The 21,766-nt window shown below is 36.9% G+C and overlaps 1 protein-coding gene and 1 long non-coding RNA gene across 2 annotated transcripts in view; both read left to right on the forward strand.

The window, feature by feature from the left end:
* LOC106060275 (uncharacterized) overlaps window positions 1–21,766 on the forward strand; it is a 295,644-nt gene that overhangs the window by 207,789 nt on the left and 66,089 nt on the right. The window lies entirely within an intron of this gene.
* LOC129923101 (uncharacterized) lies at window positions 378–9,608 on the forward strand. The gene is made up of 2 exons (XR_008775024.1): window positions 378–3,848; window positions 9,113–9,608. It is a non-coding gene; the product is annotated as an uncharacterized LOC129923101 (long non-coding RNA).

The raw sequence follows: 21,766 nt of genomic DNA on the forward strand, positions 1-21,766 counted from the left end.
AAATAATGTGCACGTGACAAATGTCAATTCATATCGCCTCACGTCGTGCTAGAAAACTATCATTTTATTGAGTCACTTCCTTTCAAGTACATTTTCACAAAAACATTTACAGCAAATTTGGACGGCATGTAGACATATAAGTACAAACTTATTTTACGATGTGATTGTGTTAAATGCTTTTGTTAGTGAAAGGATACAGTACCAACATAATTTTGTGATATTATTTAATTAAGCAAACGTAAATTGACAAATAATTGGTGCTTTTTATTTGAATAGAAAAAAATATACACTGTTGTAGACACATTGTACGTACACAAGTGTTATACATGCCATGCGATAACGAAGTCCTTGAACTTGAGATTCTTTCGAAAGGAACTGTCTTTAGTTTCTATGGAAGCCCCAAAATTTCCGAGAAACATAATAGTTAAATGTTTTTGTTGGTGCGTTTTTTTTTGTTTTTTTTTTAAAGAAAACCTCAAAATTTGCGCTTACAAGCTGACAAAAAGTAGGAAAAGAACCAACATAATTTTGTGATATTATTTCATTAAGCAAATGTAAATTGACAAATAATTGGTGCTTTTTATTTGAATAGAAAAAAAAAGAAAATATACTTTTGTAGACACATTGTACGTACACAAGTGTTATACATGCCATGCGATAACGAAGTCCTTGAACTTGAGATTCTTTTGAAAGGAGCTGTCTTTAGTTTCTATGGAAGCCCAAAAATTCCGAGAAACATAATGCTAAATGTTTTTATGAAACAGGGTGGAGGACACGCACTAACCATGAGATATATCAATTGTATGAAGACCCACCAATAGTGACGGAAATAAAAAAAGAACAGCCTACGTTGGGAAGGTCACCTTGAAAGAATGTCAGATAACAGAGGAGCGAAAATTGTATACAGGCAAAAACCAAAAGGCAGGCGACCCAAAGGCAGACCCCGAATGCGATGGATTGATGATGTAGAAGCAGATCTGAAGCAGCTTGGGGTCAGGGCATGGAGACGAAGGGCCCAGGAGAGATCTGAATGGAAGGATGTGTTAAAGCAGGCCAGAGCCCTCCATGGGCTGTAGCGCCACTGGGATTGGTTTGGATTGATTGTTGACCAGCTGACTGAGTACCTATTGTAAATGTTTTCTTATGTCCAGCAGCATTGTGTATTTAGAACGGGGCTAATCAACGCAAAAAAAAATGTTCCTGTACATCACTCTAGTCATTAGCACGTTGTGTATAAGTCGTGTGTCTTGCGCCATTGTATACAGGCTGAAAGGTCCAAATGAAGTTAATTACTATGATAAATTTTTTTCCAAATTATTAGTAGAGAAACCTCCACAAGTTGACAGACCGATACCGGTTTCCAGATGTTAACAAATCAAGATTGGTGCTAAACAGCATTGCAGTTAGCTCAAGAGGAATTTAGTACACTAGATTTAGCAAAAAATGTAGAATTTCATTAATTTAACAATTCGAAAAAGCCCAAACTGTATAGCTATGATAATTCAACTCAAATTAGCTTCCCTAAGAATGGTTAATTCTTACTCTCCGTGCCCTGAAATACATAGTGCTGACTTAGATCTAGATCTACTGTTACGTCCATGCAAGTTTCATCTAACTTGAAGACTGTTAGACACCTTATTTATATAGGTTAGTTATTTTAGTTATTTAGCGACGCACCATAGTAGACGCATATTGAACGGGACTAGTGACGTTTGGGATATGTTGGGTTAGAGACCGGAAAATGAGTTAGCGATAGAACACTCCAGGGTAACGACGTGTTTAGTGACAGAGACTTCTACTGTGGCCTTTTATCAGAATAAATCTATGTAAATTTGTTCATCATCGTTTGACTACATCTCTTCACTTGTTACAATAGATGTGCCAGTTCTTGTTTGTGTTGTAGTTCAACTGCACGTAATACACCCGAACAATTACACCCAAACGATTGCAGAGTAATTGGTTGACTTCAAGACAGCCTGAACTAGCAACATCACAGTGGCGACCCCCGACGCCCGAAGCCCGAACATCGAACCGGACCTCGAAGCAGAACGTTTACTCAGGTGAGGGTCGTGCACTCGAAGTTATAAGATTTCATCGGAGTACGGCTGAACACAGCAGCATCGCAGTGTGACTTTGTTCTGGATCTACAAGCAGTCGTCGCCTGTTTGATCGCACGTTCAACGAGCCGTTAACTCAGGGTGACCTTCGTCAGGACAGTAATCATCGCAACGTCTGGTTGAGTAGACTTAACCAGTATATTATCAAAGCCTGATCTTCATATGCTGAATCGACCTACAACCAGAGAAACCGTTCGTTCATAACGGGTGAGAGATCGTTAGTGAACCTGTTGGACATATTTTTTCTTCGTCATAGGAGCCACATCGAGTATCAAGTTTTACCTCGTCAGTTTCGAGAAGGACAGTTTGCCCGCTGTCAGAAGTATTGTGAGTACTACAAGTTTGGTAGCTAACTAAATCGCTCTGTCGTCTTACCCTTGGAGAGATTCTTGTGGAGCAGTTTGCTCATTGAACCGGTTGCTTGCCATTTTTATAACGGTCACTGTGTTTAACCTTTGGAAGGTTAGTAAAGTTGTATGTATCATTACTGAATATTGATATATTTAGTATTCGTCGGTCTAGACCATACCTAGACTTGTTAGCAGTGAAGTTGTGGAAACAGCTACATCCACTTAATTTCGTTGAAAACCGTTAATCGTCTAACGGAACGTCGTCGGAGGTGACCTTGGTTTCACCTAGTCTACATTGGACAGTTTGGTCTAGTGAAGCAGAGTACAACAGCAAACTTCGTCGTACTACCAGAGTAGCAGCAGAAGCAGTGAACTATTTTAGAGAACCGTTATTCGTCAGCCCAGATCAAGTCATCGTCAAGAAAGTCGTTATTCGTCAGCCCAGATCAAGTCATCGTCAAGAAAGTCGTTATTCGTCCAGTCGTCCAGATCAAGTTGCCGTCAAGAGACTGTTATTTGTCAGTAGTCGTCTACACAAGTCAAGTCATCGCCAGGAGAACCGTTAACCTATTCGTCAGTAACTGTGTACACAAAGTCGTCGGAACTACACATACGGTCATCAACAGTCGTCGAAGGAACTGGAACATTTTGCTGTGGCATATCAGGACATCTGTGGCATTACGTGGGATACTGGTAGCACCGGAGAACAGAGTCAGAACTGGAAGAGAGGCAGTGGAATTTGTTGTGATCTAGCATATTCGGGAGTCCGAACAAAGGGATCTTTCTTATCAAAAGCTAAGTGCCATTTTTCTTATTAGTATATGTTTAGATTGCCCTTAGAAATAGATTTTGTCTAAATTTGGTACGTTAGCCTGAGTAAAATCAGGTGGTGCGCCTTAAAACCCGTCGGGGTAGAAGACGTAATTTAGATGAAAAGCTATATTATACGTTTAGGATTGTAATTTGTTTTGTTTGTATAAACGTCATATCCGTTGTTGCCTGGTTACTTCGTGACGTCATCATTGTGTGCCATATTGTCATATCCCAACCCATAGCGATAGTCTCATTTAATTATTTCATTTGTTTATATTATTTTAAATTATTTATTTTTATTAATTTAATTAGATCTGTATTTTTTTTCACTTAATGATAGAAAGTGCGGGTAGGATTCTTTTACTGTGAATCAGACTAAAATAATTTTTAGTTTGAGCGGTTAAAATCAAATATGATTTTGCCATGAGAATAATGCCGAAACTGGCTATGTAGTCAAACACTGTCGTCTGGCTAAATATAGATCTACACATTTTGTACATCTCTTTGGTACATTTGATTATCTAGACTCGAATTTGGAATATTATCATTAATTGAAAAATGAATGAAGGTAGTACATTCTAGATATATATATCTTGTTGAAGATATATTTGACATTGTATACATATATTTGTTTCATATGGTTGAATAGAACCATAATCTACTCTAGATCTAGACTCTAGACAGTCTTTGAATTTACTCTACTCTCTAGTGTCTCTAGACACTTCAGTCACATCAAATTTTAAAATTAATCATAGTTATTCATACTAGATCTAAAAGTCATAGTGCTCTTGATAACTATAGATCTAAATAGTATTATTATACATACTATACTATACTAGATTTAAATTTGTGTGATACTAGATCTAATATACAGATCTGAATATAACTCAGACTAGACTTACTCATTTACTAAATCTATAGATAGAGACATAACACTTAAAACTGGTATAAAAGTGTGTAAAAACCTAAATATAAAATAAATTTAAAGTATAGCCATAACCAATATAGGCTAAGTAAAAATATATATAAAATATAAAATACAATGGCTACATCATCATATGTGGACCTTAAGGAGGTTAAGGAAACAGCTATGCAGGATGGAAAGGCCATGGAGTTAAAAGGAAAGGACTTAGCAGCTTATGTACAGCAAGTTGTGAGGGAAGAAACAGAACGTCAAAGACAGAAAGAAGAGATAGAAAGGCAAGACAAAGAAAGAGAAAAAATTAGAGAACATGAAGCTAAAATGGAGAAGATGAGATTGGATGCAGCACAAGCCAGAGCTCAAACTGAACAAGGAAATAACACAAATAACTCAAATAATTATACCACACAAAGAGACAACCATAATTCACAAACATGGCTAAAGAGAAAGATACAAAGTTTTGATGAACAGAAGGATGACATTGGTGATTTTTTGAAAAGATATGAGGCAAAAATGTCTACATTTAATATGCCTGAAGAAGAGTGGTCTGAAATACTGATAGACTTTGTTCATGGTCAAGCTCTAACAATATGCCAAAATCATGACCATCATGTTGATGATAGCTATCAGGTTTTAAAAAGAGAGTTATTAAATGCCTATGGTCATAATGCTACAACTTTTAGAAAGAAATACTTTGACAATATACCATCATTAGAAATAGAACCCCAAACTACCATTAATATGGAAAAGGATTTTTTCAATAAGTGGGTAAAATTAGAAAAAGTGAATAACTCTTATGAGGGATTAAAAAATTTTATTTTAGTGGACAACTTTGTAAATAAATGTGATTCTCAATTACAATCTTTTATTAGAGAAAGAAACCCCAAAACTATAGATGAAATAACAGAGATAATGAGAGTATACAAAAATGCTTATCCAAATAAACCATTTTCTGATAGGGATAAGAGCAAAGTAGATTTAATAGGATACACCAAAGAAAATGTTGATAGAAGTAGAAATAGAAACAGATCAAATAGTGGAAATAGAAAATATAGTGAAATAACCTGTTTTAAATGTCAAGGAAAAGGTCATATAGCAGCTAACTGTAGAAGAGGGAATAGTAGATCTGGAAGTAGAAATAGATACAATGAACAAAATAACAGTAGATATAGGAGTAGAGATAGGAATGACAGGGGAAATTATAGAAATAGGAGTTACAGTAGGGAATACAAAAATAAAGGTACAGATAGGATATATTTCATGGAAGGAAATAGGAACAATTTTGCAGTGTACCCAGGGTTTGTAGATAGAATTCCGGTGGAATTAATCAGGGATTCAGGTTGTAACACTTTGGCAGTAAAAACTAAATTTGTCAAACCTCATTGGTATAAAGGGTTTACTAGGAAAGTAGAATTAGCAGATGGCACCGTAAGGGAATTTAAAGCTATAAGGGTGTACATTGAAACCCCATTTTTCACTGGTTATTGTGATGGCATTGCAATACCAGAAATGAGATATGATATGTTAGTAGGAAACATAAAAGGAGTTAAAGAATGTTCAAGAAAAGAATTAGAAGACTGGCAAAACAAATACAAAAACATAAGACAAAATCATGAAAACATAGAAACACAAAATATAACAAGTATGGTAATAACAAGATCAATGGATAAACAAGATGAGAAACAGAAAAATACAATAAATGTAATTAGTAATGATAAAGAAAAAGAAACCAGTAATGTAATACAAATAGAAAATACAGATGTTAAGGAAAAAGAGATAGAAAATGAAACACAAAATAGTCTTGAAACACAAATATCTCAAAGTGAAAAAGAAACAACACCCAAATTTGCATTAGAACAAATGAATGACAATATTATTGGGAAAATTTATTCAAGAATATCAGATAAAAACAATAATAATCCAATGGAGAAATTTTGTATAGAGAATAAAATATTGTTTAGACAAACAAGTAATGATAACAAGAAAATAAAACAACTTGTCTTACCACAGAAATATTGGAAAGATGTTTTAATCATGACACATGATAATAATTTAGCAGCACATAGGGGAGTAAAGAAATGTTATAGGAATTTGTCAAAACAAGTATTTTGGCCCAAAATGAAAGCAACAATCAATAAATACATAAACTCATGTGACATATGTCAAAAGAGATCTAACAAAAGCCTAGTGAATAAAGCACCTATTCAAGAAATGGATGAACCTACAGCACCATTTCAGAAAGTATCTATTGATTTAATAGGTCCTTTAATTCAAACAGAAAATAATAACAAATACATTCTAACAGTAATAGACATGTTTAGTAGATACCCAGAGGCAATTCCATTATCAAATACAAGTGCAGAGAATATCATTAATGCCATAACTCAAAAAGTAATTACAAGACATGGTATACCTAAAATTATATTGAGTGATCAGGGATCTCAGTTTAAGTCAGAACAATTTAAGAAATGGACTAAACAATACAATATACAACACATATACTCTTCGGTTTACCACCCAGAGAGTAACGGGTTATGTGAACGATATGGTGGTTCATTAAAAAGATCACTAACAAAGATAATTCAGAATAATCAGAACAAGTGGGATCATTACATTAACTATATACTATTTGCTCATAGAAACAACATCCATGAAGCAACACAATTTTCACCATATGAAATAATACATGGAAGAAAACCTAGAGATGAATTAGATGTTTTCAAAGAAAATCTAATAGACAATGAGAATAAATTAAATAATGACAGTGAAACAACAATCACAACAGAATTGAAAGAAATATGGACTCAAGCATATAACAACAATAAGAAGTACAAACAAAGTGCTCATGAGAATCTAAATAAGAAAAGACAATTGAAAACACTAGAAGTAGGAAACAATGTATTAATATTGATAAATGACCTGAAAAATAAAATTGGTAAACAATGGAAAGGTCCATTTAAAGTGATAAAACAAATTAGTGATGTGAATTATCAAATTGAAATAAATGGGAAAATTAAAACATATCACATAAATAATTTGAAACTGTATCATGATAGAGAAGATGAGTTAATACAAAACATTCAGGAGGAAATAGAAAATAAATTTTCAGAAAGAGAAGAATGCTTGATGATAATAACAAATGAAAATCACAATGAAAATGATATTAAGGAAATACCTGTAATAGAAACAAAAGAGAATCAAACTTGGCAAAAGATTAATCTTAATAATTTAACTAAGGAAAAGTCAAAAGATATAACTAAAATAATACAGGAATACAAAGAAATTTTTTCCAGTATACCAGGAAAAACTAATATTATTAAACATGACATTAAAGTAACAGATCCAAAACCTATCAAGCTTAAGCCATATAGAATACCGCTACATTTACAAGACAAAGTAAAGAAAGAAATAGACAATTTACTAGAATCAGGTATAATTGAACCATCAACATCTCCTTATGCTTCACCAATTGTGATAGCCAAAAAGAAGAATGGAGATATAAGGTTATGTATTGATTATAGGAAACTTAACAACATCACAGAATTTGACCCATATCCAATGCCAAATATAGAGGATATTTTACATAAATTAAATGGAGCAAAATTTTTTACTAAATTAGATTTAACTAAAGGTTATTGGCAAATACCTTTAACAGAAAATGCAAAACCTTACACAGCATTTGTAACACCATATGGTATTTTTCAATGGAATTATATGAGTTTTGGATTAGTAAATGCACCTGCCACATTTAATAGAATGATGAACATGATAATTGGAAACAAAGAAAATGTTATTTGCTATTTGGATGACATATGTATTTTTAATAATAGTTGGGAGGAACATTTGGTAGATGTAAAAGAAGTGTTCAAAATAATAAAAGAAAGTGGACTTACAATTCAAGCAGAAAAAGTAGAAATAGGATTGGAGGAAATAATTTTCTTAGGACATAAAGTAAATAACAACATGATTAGCCCTATTGAAGATAACATAAAGAAAGTACTTAATATTGAAATACCTACAACAAAAAGACAAATTAAAAGCATATTAGGAATAATAAATTATTACAGAAAGTTTATAAAGAACTTAGCAGAAATAGTGAATCCACTAAATGACTTACTTAAAAAAGGAAAACCTCAAAAAGTAGTTTGTAATGAGGAATGTGTGAAAGCTATTGACAGAATTAAAGATGTTTTTAGTCATGAACTAATATTAAGACTACCTGATAAAGACAAAATATTTTATGTCACAACTGATGCATCTGGTAATGCTATTGGTGGTTGTTTAATGCAGAACTATGATAACTTACATCCTATATTATATGTAAGCAGAAAATTGTCAGAGGCAGAGAAAAAATATAGTGTCATTGAAAGAGAAGCCTTAGCTGTAATATGGGTAATTACTAAGCTAGAGAGCTATTTAATAGGAAGGAAATTCATATTATTAACTGATCATAAACCTATTCAGTATATACAGCAAAAGAGCATGAAAAACAGTCGTGTTTATAGATGGTTCTTAGCACTACAGGAGTATAAATTTGAAGTGAAAGCTATTAGTGGATCTGTGAATATTGTAGCTGATCTATTGTCTAGAATGACATTGAAATGAAATAATTTTGTAAATAAACTATGATTATATTGAGTATGTAATGTATATTAATATATTGACACCATTTATATGTTATGAAAAAGGAAGATAAGTAAAGTTGATGTTAAGCATTTAAAAGTAAGTATGGATATTTTTTTTGTGTGTGAATCACTTCATATATCATTGACGAAAGTTAGTTCTATGGAAAAGGGTGAGTATAAAAGAAAAATGGACAAAAGCGTATAAAAGGGTGGTAAGAAAAAAATTTATTGAATGTGTAAATAAAGTTTATAATTGTTTTTTTTTGAAATATTGTATTTTATCAGATTACTGCCAGTGAAGACCATTTGTGACGTGTGACGTGCCCATAAGATGCCACATTTTCTTTTATGATGAACTGTGTACTAATGAAGATGATTTTGGAATGTTATGAACTGTTATGAACATTGACATGAATATGAGGAACTGTCAAGTCAAGATGAAGATGTCAAGATGAAGATGTCAAGATTTTATGTTTGTGGTCTTCCCCTTAAATTGAAAATGCCCTTGTAAGACTTGACAGTAGTGGAAAAATATTGACATATTTTTTTTTCAAGGGGGGGAGGAATCTGTTAGACACCTTATTTATATAGGTTAGTTATTTTAGTTATTTAGCGACGCACCATAGTAGACGCATATTGAACGGGACTAGTGACGTTTGGGATATGTTGGGTTAGAGACCGGAAAATGAGTTAGCGATAGAACACTCCAGGGTAACGACGTGTTTAGTGACAGAGACTTCTACTGTGGCCTTTTATCAGAATAAATCTATGTAAATTTGTTCATCATCGTTTGACTACATCTCTTCACTTGTTACAATAGATGTGCCAGTTCTTGTTTGTGTTGTAGTTCAACTGCACGTAATACACCCGAACAATTACACCCAAACGATTGCAGAGTAATTGGTTGACTTCAAGACAGCCTGAACTAGCAACATCACAAGACATACTACAAAATTAAGTAGGGGCCTACATGTACTTTTCACTAACGCTGACCCCAAGACAACATATTGGTTGGGTCCCCCACTCTAGCCCCCCCCCTCCCTCTTCCCATTACTCAAGGCGATACTCGTAAAGTAGGTTTTGGCGTCAAGAAAGAAAGGGAGGCAATTTCTCCTCGGCTTGGGCTGAGCACTTTGATATCGATTACGGTGATGAGTGACCGCCCTTCCGTTCAGCCAGATCTTCGGACGAATTAACCAATCAAACCTAGTCTAGGCTGGAACTCTTCTTTACTGGAAAGTGACTTAGGATCTCGTCTCCATTCATTCAGTTTAGACAGCACAGTCTTAATATGTAACTGGAGTGTTCACAAATGCTTGAGTTGATTACATGTTCCTTCTGGGCTTTGTTCTTCAATAGTCATGGTACTTCTTTTTTTTTTAATTTATTCGTTTTTCCCGCCTTAAATAGTTCGTTCCTTCAAAACGTGTGTGGCTGTATGTTTGTGTGTGTGTGTGTGGCTGTGTGTGTCTGTCTATGCGTGGCTCTGTGTGTGTGTGACTGTGTATGTTGCTGTGTGTGTGTCTATGTATGGCTGTGTGTGTCTGTCTATGTATGGCTGTGTGTGTCTGTCTATGTGTGGCTGTGTGTGTCTGTCTATGTATGGCTGTGTGTGTGTGTGTGTGTCTATGTATGGCTGTGTGTGTCTGTCTATGTATGGCTGTGTGTGTTGCTGTGTATGTGTGTGTGTTTGTTTGTGTGTGTCTGTCTATGTCAGGCTGTGTGTGTCTCTTTAAATAGTTCGTTCCTTCAAAACGTGTGTAGCTGTATGTTTGTGTGTGTGTGTGTCTGTCTATGTATGGCTGTGTGTGTCTGTCTATGTGTGGCTGTGTGTGTCTATGTATGACTGTGTGTGTCTGTCTATGTATGGCTGTGTTGCTGCTGTGTATGTGTGTGTGTGTTTGTTTGTGTGTGTCTGTCTGTCAGGCTGTGTGTGTCTCTCTAATGTGTGGCTGTGTGTGTATGGCTGTGTGTGTGGCTGTGTGTGTTTGTGTGTCTGGCTGTGTGTGTCTATGTATGACTGTGTGTGTATGTGTGTGTGGCTGTATCTTTCTGTCTATGTATGGCTGTGTGTGTGTGACTGTGTGTCTGTGGGTGATATAATCGTGGATGGCTGCCTGGTCGTATGATTTGCGCTCTGGAGTCGTTCGGTGGTCTCAGTATCCTGGATTCAAACCCTGCCAGCTCCGTCGTTGGCTGAAGGATGATTCGAACGAGACGGACGGATAGACTGGACCTGACCCGACCTCCTTAACGTATTGAATTAATGAGAGAGAGAAAAAAAAAGATTGATTTAATACAAAAATATATCCCTCCCCCCCCCCCATCCTACGAATAAGAGCTTTGTTTAAAACGGACATCACGACTAAATAGCCTTTTAATGAAAGATCTTGTCGTGTCTGTAGAAGAGAAGAACATTGCAAATTGTATCTTTCAGGCCGAGCTCTAGAAATGTCCAGTTTCATTTTTTGTTTTGTTTCGTTTCGGATTAGAACCTGTTCATGTTCTCATTAACTCACATTGTCTCTATTGGTGAAGTCTGCTTCTTGACAAGTCACGGGGCAAAGGTTTCCTGTTTTATCGTTGTAGATATTTCTGGAACTCCCCCCCCCCCCCGCCATTTTTTTCTTTCCCCCCCCCCTCCTTTTTTTTCTCACGCCCCTCTTTTTCTTCCCCACCTCCACCCCCTTCCTTCGTCCTCTTTATTGATCGACTATAAATGTGTCTGAAGTCGTGTCAAACTATCACACACACCGTTCGACTGGGCAGCTTCCTGGGCTTCAGACTTTCACACACAAGACGGAGCATCCCTATTCCCCGACACCCCTCCCCTAAATGTATATATATATATATATAAATAAAAAAGTGTACTAGAAGTGTCTGGAAGTGTCTTTCCTGCTTCCCCTTCATTTGCGGCTTCTCAGTGCCACTAACTTAGTCAACCGGCGACTAACTTAGTCAACGGGGGAGCTAAACTTTTGACACTTTGGCTAACCGAGACGCCACCAGAGGTGTTTGGGAGAAGGGGGGTGTAAGAGATGTTGTTTGTGTGTGTGTGTGTGTGAGAGGAATTAGGGTAAAGCTCATGAATTTTTTATACTTATCACTGAAACCTTGAGCTAATGATCTTTTTGAAGAAACATACACACACACAATAACACACACATACACACTATTTGGGCATGAAGTGCAAACTGTTCAATTACAAGCTGACATACTTTCTGTATTGCAAGTGGACAGACTTTCTGTATTGCAAGATGACAGACTTTCTATATTGCAAGATGACAGACTTTCTATATTGCAAGATAACAGACTTTCTGTATTGCAAGTGGACAGACTTTCTGTATTGCAAGTTGACAGACTTTCTATATTGCAAGATGACAGACTTTCTATATTGCAAGTTGACAGACTTTCTATATTGCAAGTTGACAGACTTTCTATATTGCAAGTTGACAGACTTTCTATATTGCAAGTTGACAGACTTTCTATATTGCAAGATGACAGACTTTCTATATTGCAAGTTGACAGACTTTCTATATTGCAAGTTGACAGACTTTCTATATTGCAAGTTGACAGACTTTCTATATTGCAAGTTGACAGACTTTCTATATTGCAAGTTGACTGCTTTTGTATTTTGTATACCTAACACTAGCTTTATCCCCCGGCTGCCCCCGTTGATGTTTCCCCCTTCTATATATTGTTTATTTTGTCAGTCCCCCTCCCTTTGTCCCTATTTTTTTCGAATAATAGAAAGTCCCGCTAGTAAACTTGTAATAGAAAGTCCCGCTAGTAAACTTGTAATAGAAAGTCCCGCTAGTAAACTTGTAATAGAAAGGCCCGCTAGTAAACTTGTAATAGAAAGTCCCGCTAGTAAACTTGTAATAGAAAGTCCCGCTAGTAAACGTGTAATAGAAAGGCCCGCTAGTAAACTTGTAATAGAAAGGCCCACTAGTAAACTTGTAATAGAAAGGCCCGCTAGTAAACTTGTAATAGAAAGGCCCACTAGTAAACTTGTAATAGAAAGGCCCGCTAGTAAACTTGTAATAGAAAGGCCCACTAGTAAACTTGTAATAGAAAGTCCCGCTAGTAAACTTGTAATAGAAAGGCCCGCTAGTAAACTTGTAATAGAAAGGCCTAATAGTAAACTTGTAATAGAAAGGCCCGCTAGTAAACGCTTCCCACGCGTAGATACATATGGCCTGTTAATTCGTTTCTGTGGCGTAGGATCAAAACAGTCTGCGTCATAACCTTGACATTGTACACTGCACACATACACCCACACTCAATTATATTGATGAGGAGAAAAAGTCTTCCACGTCATCAATCTTCACACCTAGTAGCAGATCATCTGCTACATCTTGTTGAGGCACCGCAACGGTAATACTGAAAGACTTACTTAGATCTTCCCGAGCCATTCGGCGCATTTGGCGGCAAGCTGTCTCCTTAAAGATCTGTCACTGGCAATGTCTGAAGCCTTCTCTCACCTGGTGTCCACTGTTCTGAGGTTCTCCATGAAAGTGTGGCGCCAAGTTAGACGATGAAGTCCCTGTTGGCACTTTCCATTGATTGACCTTCATGTCATCGCAACTCTTGGTATGCGTAATTCATTTTGTAGGAGAACATGCCCCGTAAAACCCTCATGCGACGCTCTGTCACAACCTCACTAAGTGGTCGACTCCCAGTTCGGCATAGGATTTCCTTGTTTGAGACCCGACTTATATAACTGACTCCCAAAATCCATTTTGTCTTTACTCAAGTTTAGGCAGATGACTTCCATGTCTCACGTGTATATGTTGCTGTTGGTCTGACGATTGCGTTAAGAAGGTGTATTTTTGTCTCAAGTCCAATGGCTTGGCTTGTCCGAATAGGCTGCAGCCTTTGGGAAATGCTCCCTGCCTTTCCTTTTAGGCACGCTACGTCACGGTAGGCACCCCGATGGTTTGTTATTAGGCACCCAAAATTGGCCTCCGCATAAAAAGGGATAAGACTAAATTTTGCGAATACTGAACAGGCAGTATTAAATACTATTCTAGAGTATCTTCTTATCTTATTTTATATAATTCAGACGTTACTTCAAAAAAAGAAGATGATTACGTCCTACGCGTCATGCATTTAGTCATGCATATTAACCAATGACTTAAATTCTGCCAAGTCACTGGTTTTCCTGGCTAGCTCAGGCAACCCATTCCATGCTCTAATAGCACTAGGGAAGAAGGAGTATTTGTACAAATTTGTCCTATCATATGGGACGAAGAATGTGTCTTTATCTTTGTGTCTTTTTGAGTATTTTATTAAATTCTGTTTTTGTATTTGTGTTTTATGTATAATTGCTATGTACTTTTGAGTCTTCTATCCTGAAGGCTTTCCAAATTTAGTTATTTTACTAAAGGTGTTACTCTAGTCAAATGTGAATATTCGTTTGTTATGAATCTCGCTGCTCTATTTTGTGTCTGTTCCAGTTTCTTAATGTTTTCTTGAGTTGAGGGGTTCCAAACGGAGGATGCATATTCTATTATTGGCCTAACCAAAGTTAAATAACATTTTAGTTTTATGTTCTTATTTGATTTATAGTATAGTAGAGTAGACTGGAAGGGCAGTATTAAATACTAGTAAGGTAATGTTAAGCATCAATCAGTATCTTGCTGGAACATGCTTAAACATTAAACAGGCGCGTTTTGAAATATACGAAGCCACGGAAAGTGTGTGTGTGTGGGGGGGGGGGAAATAAACGAGACCGTCTCAATACAAACACGTGACAGTTTCATCAGTTACAATTGGTCGACGCATAATTGTTAGATAATTACACTCCTCTTCACCCCCGCCACGCCCATCTCTCCAGCAGTGTCAGGGCTCCATACGATAAAGAAATGTTAATTCTGCGCAAGGATCAAACATTCATTTGTCAGACGGCGCCTGAACCAATTTAGAATTTGAACCGTTCGTGAAATGTCGTGTCAATAGGGAGACACTGCATCCCCGAGGCCTTGACACCTGCGTTCACCTCCCCTCCAGTTCTTAACATGCCTATTTTTAGCTTCGCGAGTCAGTGACGAATACATTCTTTCAGATGAGCTAATGTCAAGGTCACGTTCGTTACGATTGTCTCGTTTGTGTGGTGGACTCATGATGTCACCTCTCTCTTATTTAGTTGTACATAGCAAACACTGAGAATCTCCTTATATTATAGAACTGGCTGCACACACACACACACACATATATATATATATCATCACTCCTTTGAGTTCCTCGTAGAACATAGGGCCTCGACAAAAACACGCCACTCTCCACGGTCTCTTGCTAGCTTTTTGATGGTGTCCCAGCTCTTCCCGGTCTTCTCTGCTTCTTCAAGTACACTGCCATGTTCTTTTTGGTCTTCCTTGTTCCCTGGGGTTTATACTCTAAGGCCTGCCTAGCTCTGTTGTTGGTATCTTTTCTAAGGGTGTGACCAATCCATCCCTACTTTCTCTCTAAGATCTGCACTTCTATATTTTTCTGCCCACTCATCTCCCACAGTTTGGTGTTTTCTACTTTGTCGTACCAGTGTATTTTTAGGATATTTCTCAGGCATCTGTTGATGAAGATAATATATATATATATATAGCGTAATGTTTGCTATGCCGTTGTAAGTCTGACTTCCACCGATTCCTCAGGAAGTGGCTGAGTGTCTTGTACCGGCAATGCAAGCTCTAGGCAAAGACCATCACAAGAGCAAGTGAAGAAATAAGTCATAATAATGTCATCAATGTCTAATACCTAAAAAGCTTCAGTCCTGTCTCTGTCAGTAATCAATGTTTGCACCTTGAAGTCCTGATATCAACTGTTGTTGTTTTTTAAACATAGTATAAGGCTTGTCTTCCGAGTCGAAAGATTAATGAGGAATGCAGTAATTCCCGTGGCTACGCATCCACAGCTTCCACCTACATATTTTGCCACAAGCAGCGCAGGCGTATCCACTTCACTTATCTAGGAAGCATAGTATCAAATGACGCATCGCTTAAAGGGAAGTTGATAACCGTCTGGCCAGCGCCAGCAGTGCTTTTGGACTATTAATCCTTGCGAGAGTTTGGTTGAATATATCGCTTCTCCTGCCTACAAAAATTCGTATATACAAAGCAGTAGTTCTCCCTATTCTTCTATATGGATCTGAGACATTGGTATTATACAGAAAACAACTAAGATTACTTTAACGCTTTCGCCAAAGATGCTTGCGCTCCATAATGGACCAAAAAAAACAACAACATATCAACAAACTAAACCAAACAATCCATGACGTCACTAAATCACGCGTTCATAGCCCGTCAGCGTCACCTAGGTTGCGTCGCTACGCTAGGTGCCTGACAATAGGAATTTGAACCATAGCGTAACACATAACAAATAACAAAATCTAATAGGATGCTCTGTAAGACGCAAATATTCGAACAATTTAAATAAAATATAATTATTAATTAATATAATTAAAGAAACATCAACTTGCGTCCACTTAGATCTACCCATGCAGCATCATCGATAACAAACAACATCCTCATGATAGTAACGTGGTGTATGCTGTGATAGCTGAACAATTCTGTTCATTATCCAATCCAACCGGAAATGATAAGCCCACGTCTCTAGGGACGCTAGTTTTTTACGGGACCTGACTGAAAGGAAATTAGAGGCGTGGCCCATAGAGTCGGCAGTCCAGTGAGATTTATAGTTTGTAACCTAGTTTCAACCAAGATGTTACAGAATGCTTCAACTTAGTGTGTATTTATGGGATGTCTACATTTTAAAACGTAATATGTATATATATATATATATATTGCCTCCCAGACAACCAACGGTTTGGGCAATTTGAAAAAGAGCACTTGCCCAACATTACTTTGTGGCATTTGGCTCCCATGCAATGGCGTAGAAACTATGACGCCATGAGGCTTATTGCCCCCGGGCTCCTGACTACCAGCGAACCACGAAGGGGGGGGGGGGCAATCAAAATATAGTCATTACTTATAAGGAGACCCGTAGCATTGATTTTCATGATACTATTCCTTTTTAAAGTTGGTAACTTATTGGAATCTTTTCGGAAATGTACCGACACACACAGGATGACCCTTATTTTTGGTCACACTCAAATTTATAGGTTCTTAGTAAGGGAAAGGGGGACAACAATATTTTCTTGATCCCGGAGCCATGGGTATCTTGCTACGCCCCTGCGCTCTCTGTTTTTTTCGGGCCGACGACTCGTGAGAACGCTTGTACGGCCAGCACAATGCTTGGGGTAAATGGACACTTTAGCGGTCCCAAGTAGTGAATAGAAAGCCTATATTTATACCAAAATACGAATTCAGGACATTAATCTTGAACATTAAAGCTATATCTCTATATCAGTGCTGCCCTAGTTTAATATTGAACATTAAAGCTATATTTCTATATCAGTGCTGCCCTAGTTTAATATTGAACATTAAAGCTATATTTCTATATCAGTGCTGCCCTAGTTTAATCTTGAACATTAAAGCTATATCTCTATATCAGTGCTGCCCTAGTTTAATCTTGAACATTCAAGCTATATCTCTATATCAGTGCTGCCCTAGTTTAATCTTGAACACTAAAGCTATATCTCTATATCAGTGCTGCCCTAGTCTAATATTGAACATTCAAGCTATATCTCTATATCAGTGCTGCCCTAGTTTAATCTTGAACACTAAAGCTATATCTCTATATCAGTGCTGCCCTAGTTTAATCTTGAACACTAAATCTATATCTCTATATCAGTGCTGCCCTAGTTTAATCTTGAGCATTCAAGCTATATCTCTATATCAGTGCTGCCCTAGTTTAATCTTGAGCATTCAAGCTATATCTCTATATCAGTGCTGCCCTAGTTTAATCTTGAGCATTCAAGCTATATCTCTATATCAGTGCTGCCCTAGTTTAATCTTGAGCATTAAAGCTATATCTCTATATCAGTGCTGCCCTAGTTTAATCTTGAGCATTAAAGCTATATCTCTATATCAGTGCTGCCCTAGTCTAATATTGAACATTCAAGCTATATCTCTATATCAGTGCTGCCCTAGTCTAATATTGAACATTCAAGCTATATCTCTATATCAGTGCTGCCCTAGTCATCCAGTTTTTTTTTGTTTTAGTCGCCAGAGTCTACTTTTGAGCAGACATCGAATTTGTCCCTCATTATTTCTTAGCGATTGTATCTGCTCTGGATGTGGCTAGGACTTCTTTGTTATGTAAACTATTGCACTATTCTGAAGCACAAGTCTTATCATTATATTTATGGATATACATACAATTGCATTCATGTTTCTAGTTGCTACATCTCTGTGATAGTAAATGTCTAGCCTATTATTACAATTTCTGTGTTTGTTTTATTTGTTTTTAGCATTCCATTTTGGCATGTCCATGTTGAGACTGCGGGTGACCCATCTCATGGCTCTGATTATTATATCCTTAGCTATGTAACACTATAGGCTATATAATTAGCTCATCAGTTGTTTTTTTCCCATCATTTTAAATCCCTTTGACAGCATCGACTCGATGCTTTATCGATACTGACATGACAGGTTTCCTTGACGATTTCGATCATGTTTTTTTAAAGTATCGATACTACCATCTTGTGTACTTCTGACACCATTGATACGATAATTTTTTGTTTTGTTTTGATTTTATAAAGATCACCTGGGTATCAGTTTGTAGGCGGCTGAATATTTTGATATTATATGAAAACATTTTATTTTATTTTAAAAGGTAAAAGAATGTTTGATAAGTTTTAAAAAAAACTTTTTTTTTTCTTTCTTATTTTTTCTTGACGAATGAGTTGGTTTAAAAAAAACAACAGCCCAATAATTACGCCTTCGATATCGACCAACAAGGAATGAGATTGAAGCTTAGTCTAAAGTCTGAGCTTATGTGCTGTAAACAAGAAAAAGATTGTAGGTTTATGTAATGTTTAGTGAATGAATTTCGGATTTATGTTTTGTACATAAGAATGAGCTCTAGGTTTATGCACAATGTTGAACCAGAAGTTCTGGGCCTTTAGTTCTCTAAAGAAAAATTAGTTCTAGATTAATGTAGTGTTTAGAATAATGTGGTCTGGGTTAATGCACTGTTTAGAAGGATGAGGTCTTGGTTTATGCACTGCTTAGAAGTTAGAGGTCTGGGTTTATGCACTGTTTAGAAGGATGAGGTCTGGGTTTATGTACTGTTTAGAAGGATGAGGTCTTGGTTTATGCACTGTTTAGAAGGATGAGGTCTGGGTTTATGTACTGTTTAGAAGGATGAGGTCTGGGTTTATGCACTGTTTAGAAAGATGATGTCTTGGTTTATGCACTGTTTAGAAGGATGAGGTCTGGGTTTATGCACTGTTTAGAAGCATGAGATCTGGGTTTATGCACTGTTTAGAAGGATAAGGTCATATATATATATGTCTATGGATGAGGTCTGGGTTTATGTACAGTGAAGAAAGTCTAAAAAGACAGATCATGAAATACGTATGGCATGTTAGGACTGATAACGAAACAAAATACCACACTTTACTTACATTTGGGGGGGGGGGGAGAGTTAAAGGGAATATATGGATTTCTATTATAAAATCTGTTTAAACGACGCTTGAGGAGGGGGATAGTATAATGTTTTTTTTTTTATGCTTTTAGCTCCGCCCCAAAAACGCTTAGCTTTTTTTTTTTTCTAATTTCATCGTCCCTTAAAGTTTTCTGAAACTGTGTAGGCTTCAACACTTAGAATATTATTGACCTGTGACACTGGCGTGGTCATTTTGTGAGTAAATAGGGATTGCATTAGTAGACCTTTTTAATGACAGGGCGTATCCCCCCCCCCAATCCGTCCGCCCCCCTTTATGTTCTCCTTCCTCCCTGTGCTACAACACCTCCATCCCCTCCCATGGCGCCTGCACTAAATGGGCGCCCACATAAATGAGCTCAATTGATTCCATGCATGATCTCTTTTATTAGGACGGAGGGACCTACGTCTACTGGCTCATTCACTGCGGTCCTGAGGATGTTTTCTCTCTCTATTCTCCTCGGCGACAGCTGGTGGAGGGCGGTGGGGGGGTTTCGGGGGTGGACACCTCTAATTGGAAGGGCGATCCGCAAGGCTTTAGATATTTTTCTATCTAATGACCAATTAATTCTCTTCTCTCTGGTGTGGACCTATCCTAGCGATGTGTTATGTATGGATATTATGTTATTATGTATGCTCATTATGTTATTATATATGCTGATGACAGCTGTATGCATCTGTTGTATGCATCTGGTTACAGCTGTCTCCTTGCTAGTGGTAGATGCCTAGTTGTGTAGTAATGACACTTGGGAATGACCACGGTTGTTTACTGTAAAATAATAATGATGTATCTCACTTGTTTAAGCGCTAGAGTACTGTAAGACTCTTGTACTTTTTTAGACTGTTTCTATGTTGCAAATAAAACATTTGTGCAGAATACTTGACTTTTACAATATATTTTTATATTTGGTTGTATGTTTGTATGTATGTGTGTGCCTGTGTGCAAGTTTACCATTTATTATTATTATGTTAGAAAAGAACAAGTATTTATTCTCTGGCACTGCCAGGATCGAGTTTCGCTAAAGAGAAACAAAATTCATCGTAGTCCCTTTATCAGTTTCCACTGAGGAATTTTCTGGTGATGTGGCAGGTCTGCAGCAGTACCGCCCTCTGACAGGCAACGAGAATGTTCGTAGGAATGGTATCTGTGAGGTCAGTTGTTATTATCCCCTCGGTTGATATAACAATGGGGTGTATTGTTGTTTTAGATAATTTCCATAAACGCTTAATCTCCAAGCCATGGTTCCCATATTTTCGCTGTTTTTCCATCTCAGTTTTTTTTTGTATATAAATTATGAGAAAGTTTTTTCTTCCCATTGGCGAATCTCATGTCCTACGTCGTCTAGACCGACATTAACATCAACATTGTGTAGGGGGGTCGCATCATAGTCGTATTTGCGTAGGAAGGAAACTAGCTCATTGCTGGAGGCGTGCAGTATTGACCGTATTTTTTGAAACTTGCGTCTTACACAATTTGAAGATGTTCTGCAATCCACGGCCTCCATCCTTCCCCAGTGGCGTAACTAAGGGGGGGGGGATGGGGGGGAGAATTTTAAAATCCCCCCGGGCCCCCACCTAGGGGGGGCCCCCAAATGGGTGTCCGAAATTTATTTGTAAATAGATAAATTAATATATTTGATTGACAAATAATGTCAACGGGTGTCTTTTTTAATCAACATTTATGGATTAAATTTATCACAAAGACTAAACCTAGATATTTTAAAAATATTTTTGCCGCACAGATGTATCTCTTTGTATTCATTTTGAACTTTGTTGCCACGAATAAAACTGCATGATATACAGCGAATTCCAGGTATCTTGTTACCTTTACTAATAATAGATCTAAATGGCGAGTATTATATGGCTACACTAATTAACCTTGAAGCAAAATTTACAGAATCGAGTATAACTAAAAGTTATTCTTAACAATGCTAAAATTGTCCATTATTCGGGTTTGGCGTCTATAATTTCAGAATTAAACTTCACACTCGAGTTATTACCCCTTTATTCATCTTTCCTCAATCCAATGGAAACTCTCTCTTTTTATTTACATCTAATGATCTAATCCTTTTGCTTTCGCACAAAACATAAACAAAAAATAATGAGGTAATATCATATAATATTAATACATCCGTCCTATTGAAGTTATTATCACACCCTTCCTTTTAAAGTTCTTAATAGTGATATCTGCTAGCAGGGCCGGCCCTAGCATTTGCGGGGCCCTATGCGAAACGGATCGCGAGGGGCCTAGTCTGGGTAGGGATAAGCATAATGTCAAAATTATTATTTTTTGAATTAGAAAATAGGCCTACTTTCGTCTTTGCAATAAATTTTTATCAAATGAAAGCTCGCAATGCCACTTTTTAATTATTGGCA

The sequence above is a fragment of the Biomphalaria glabrata genome, chromosome 15 (assembly GCF_947242115.1).
Source record: "Biomphalaria glabrata chromosome 15, xgBioGlab47.1, whole genome shotgun sequence".
Taxonomy (NCBI): domain Eukaryota; kingdom Metazoa; phylum Mollusca; class Gastropoda; family Planorbidae; genus Biomphalaria; species Biomphalaria glabrata.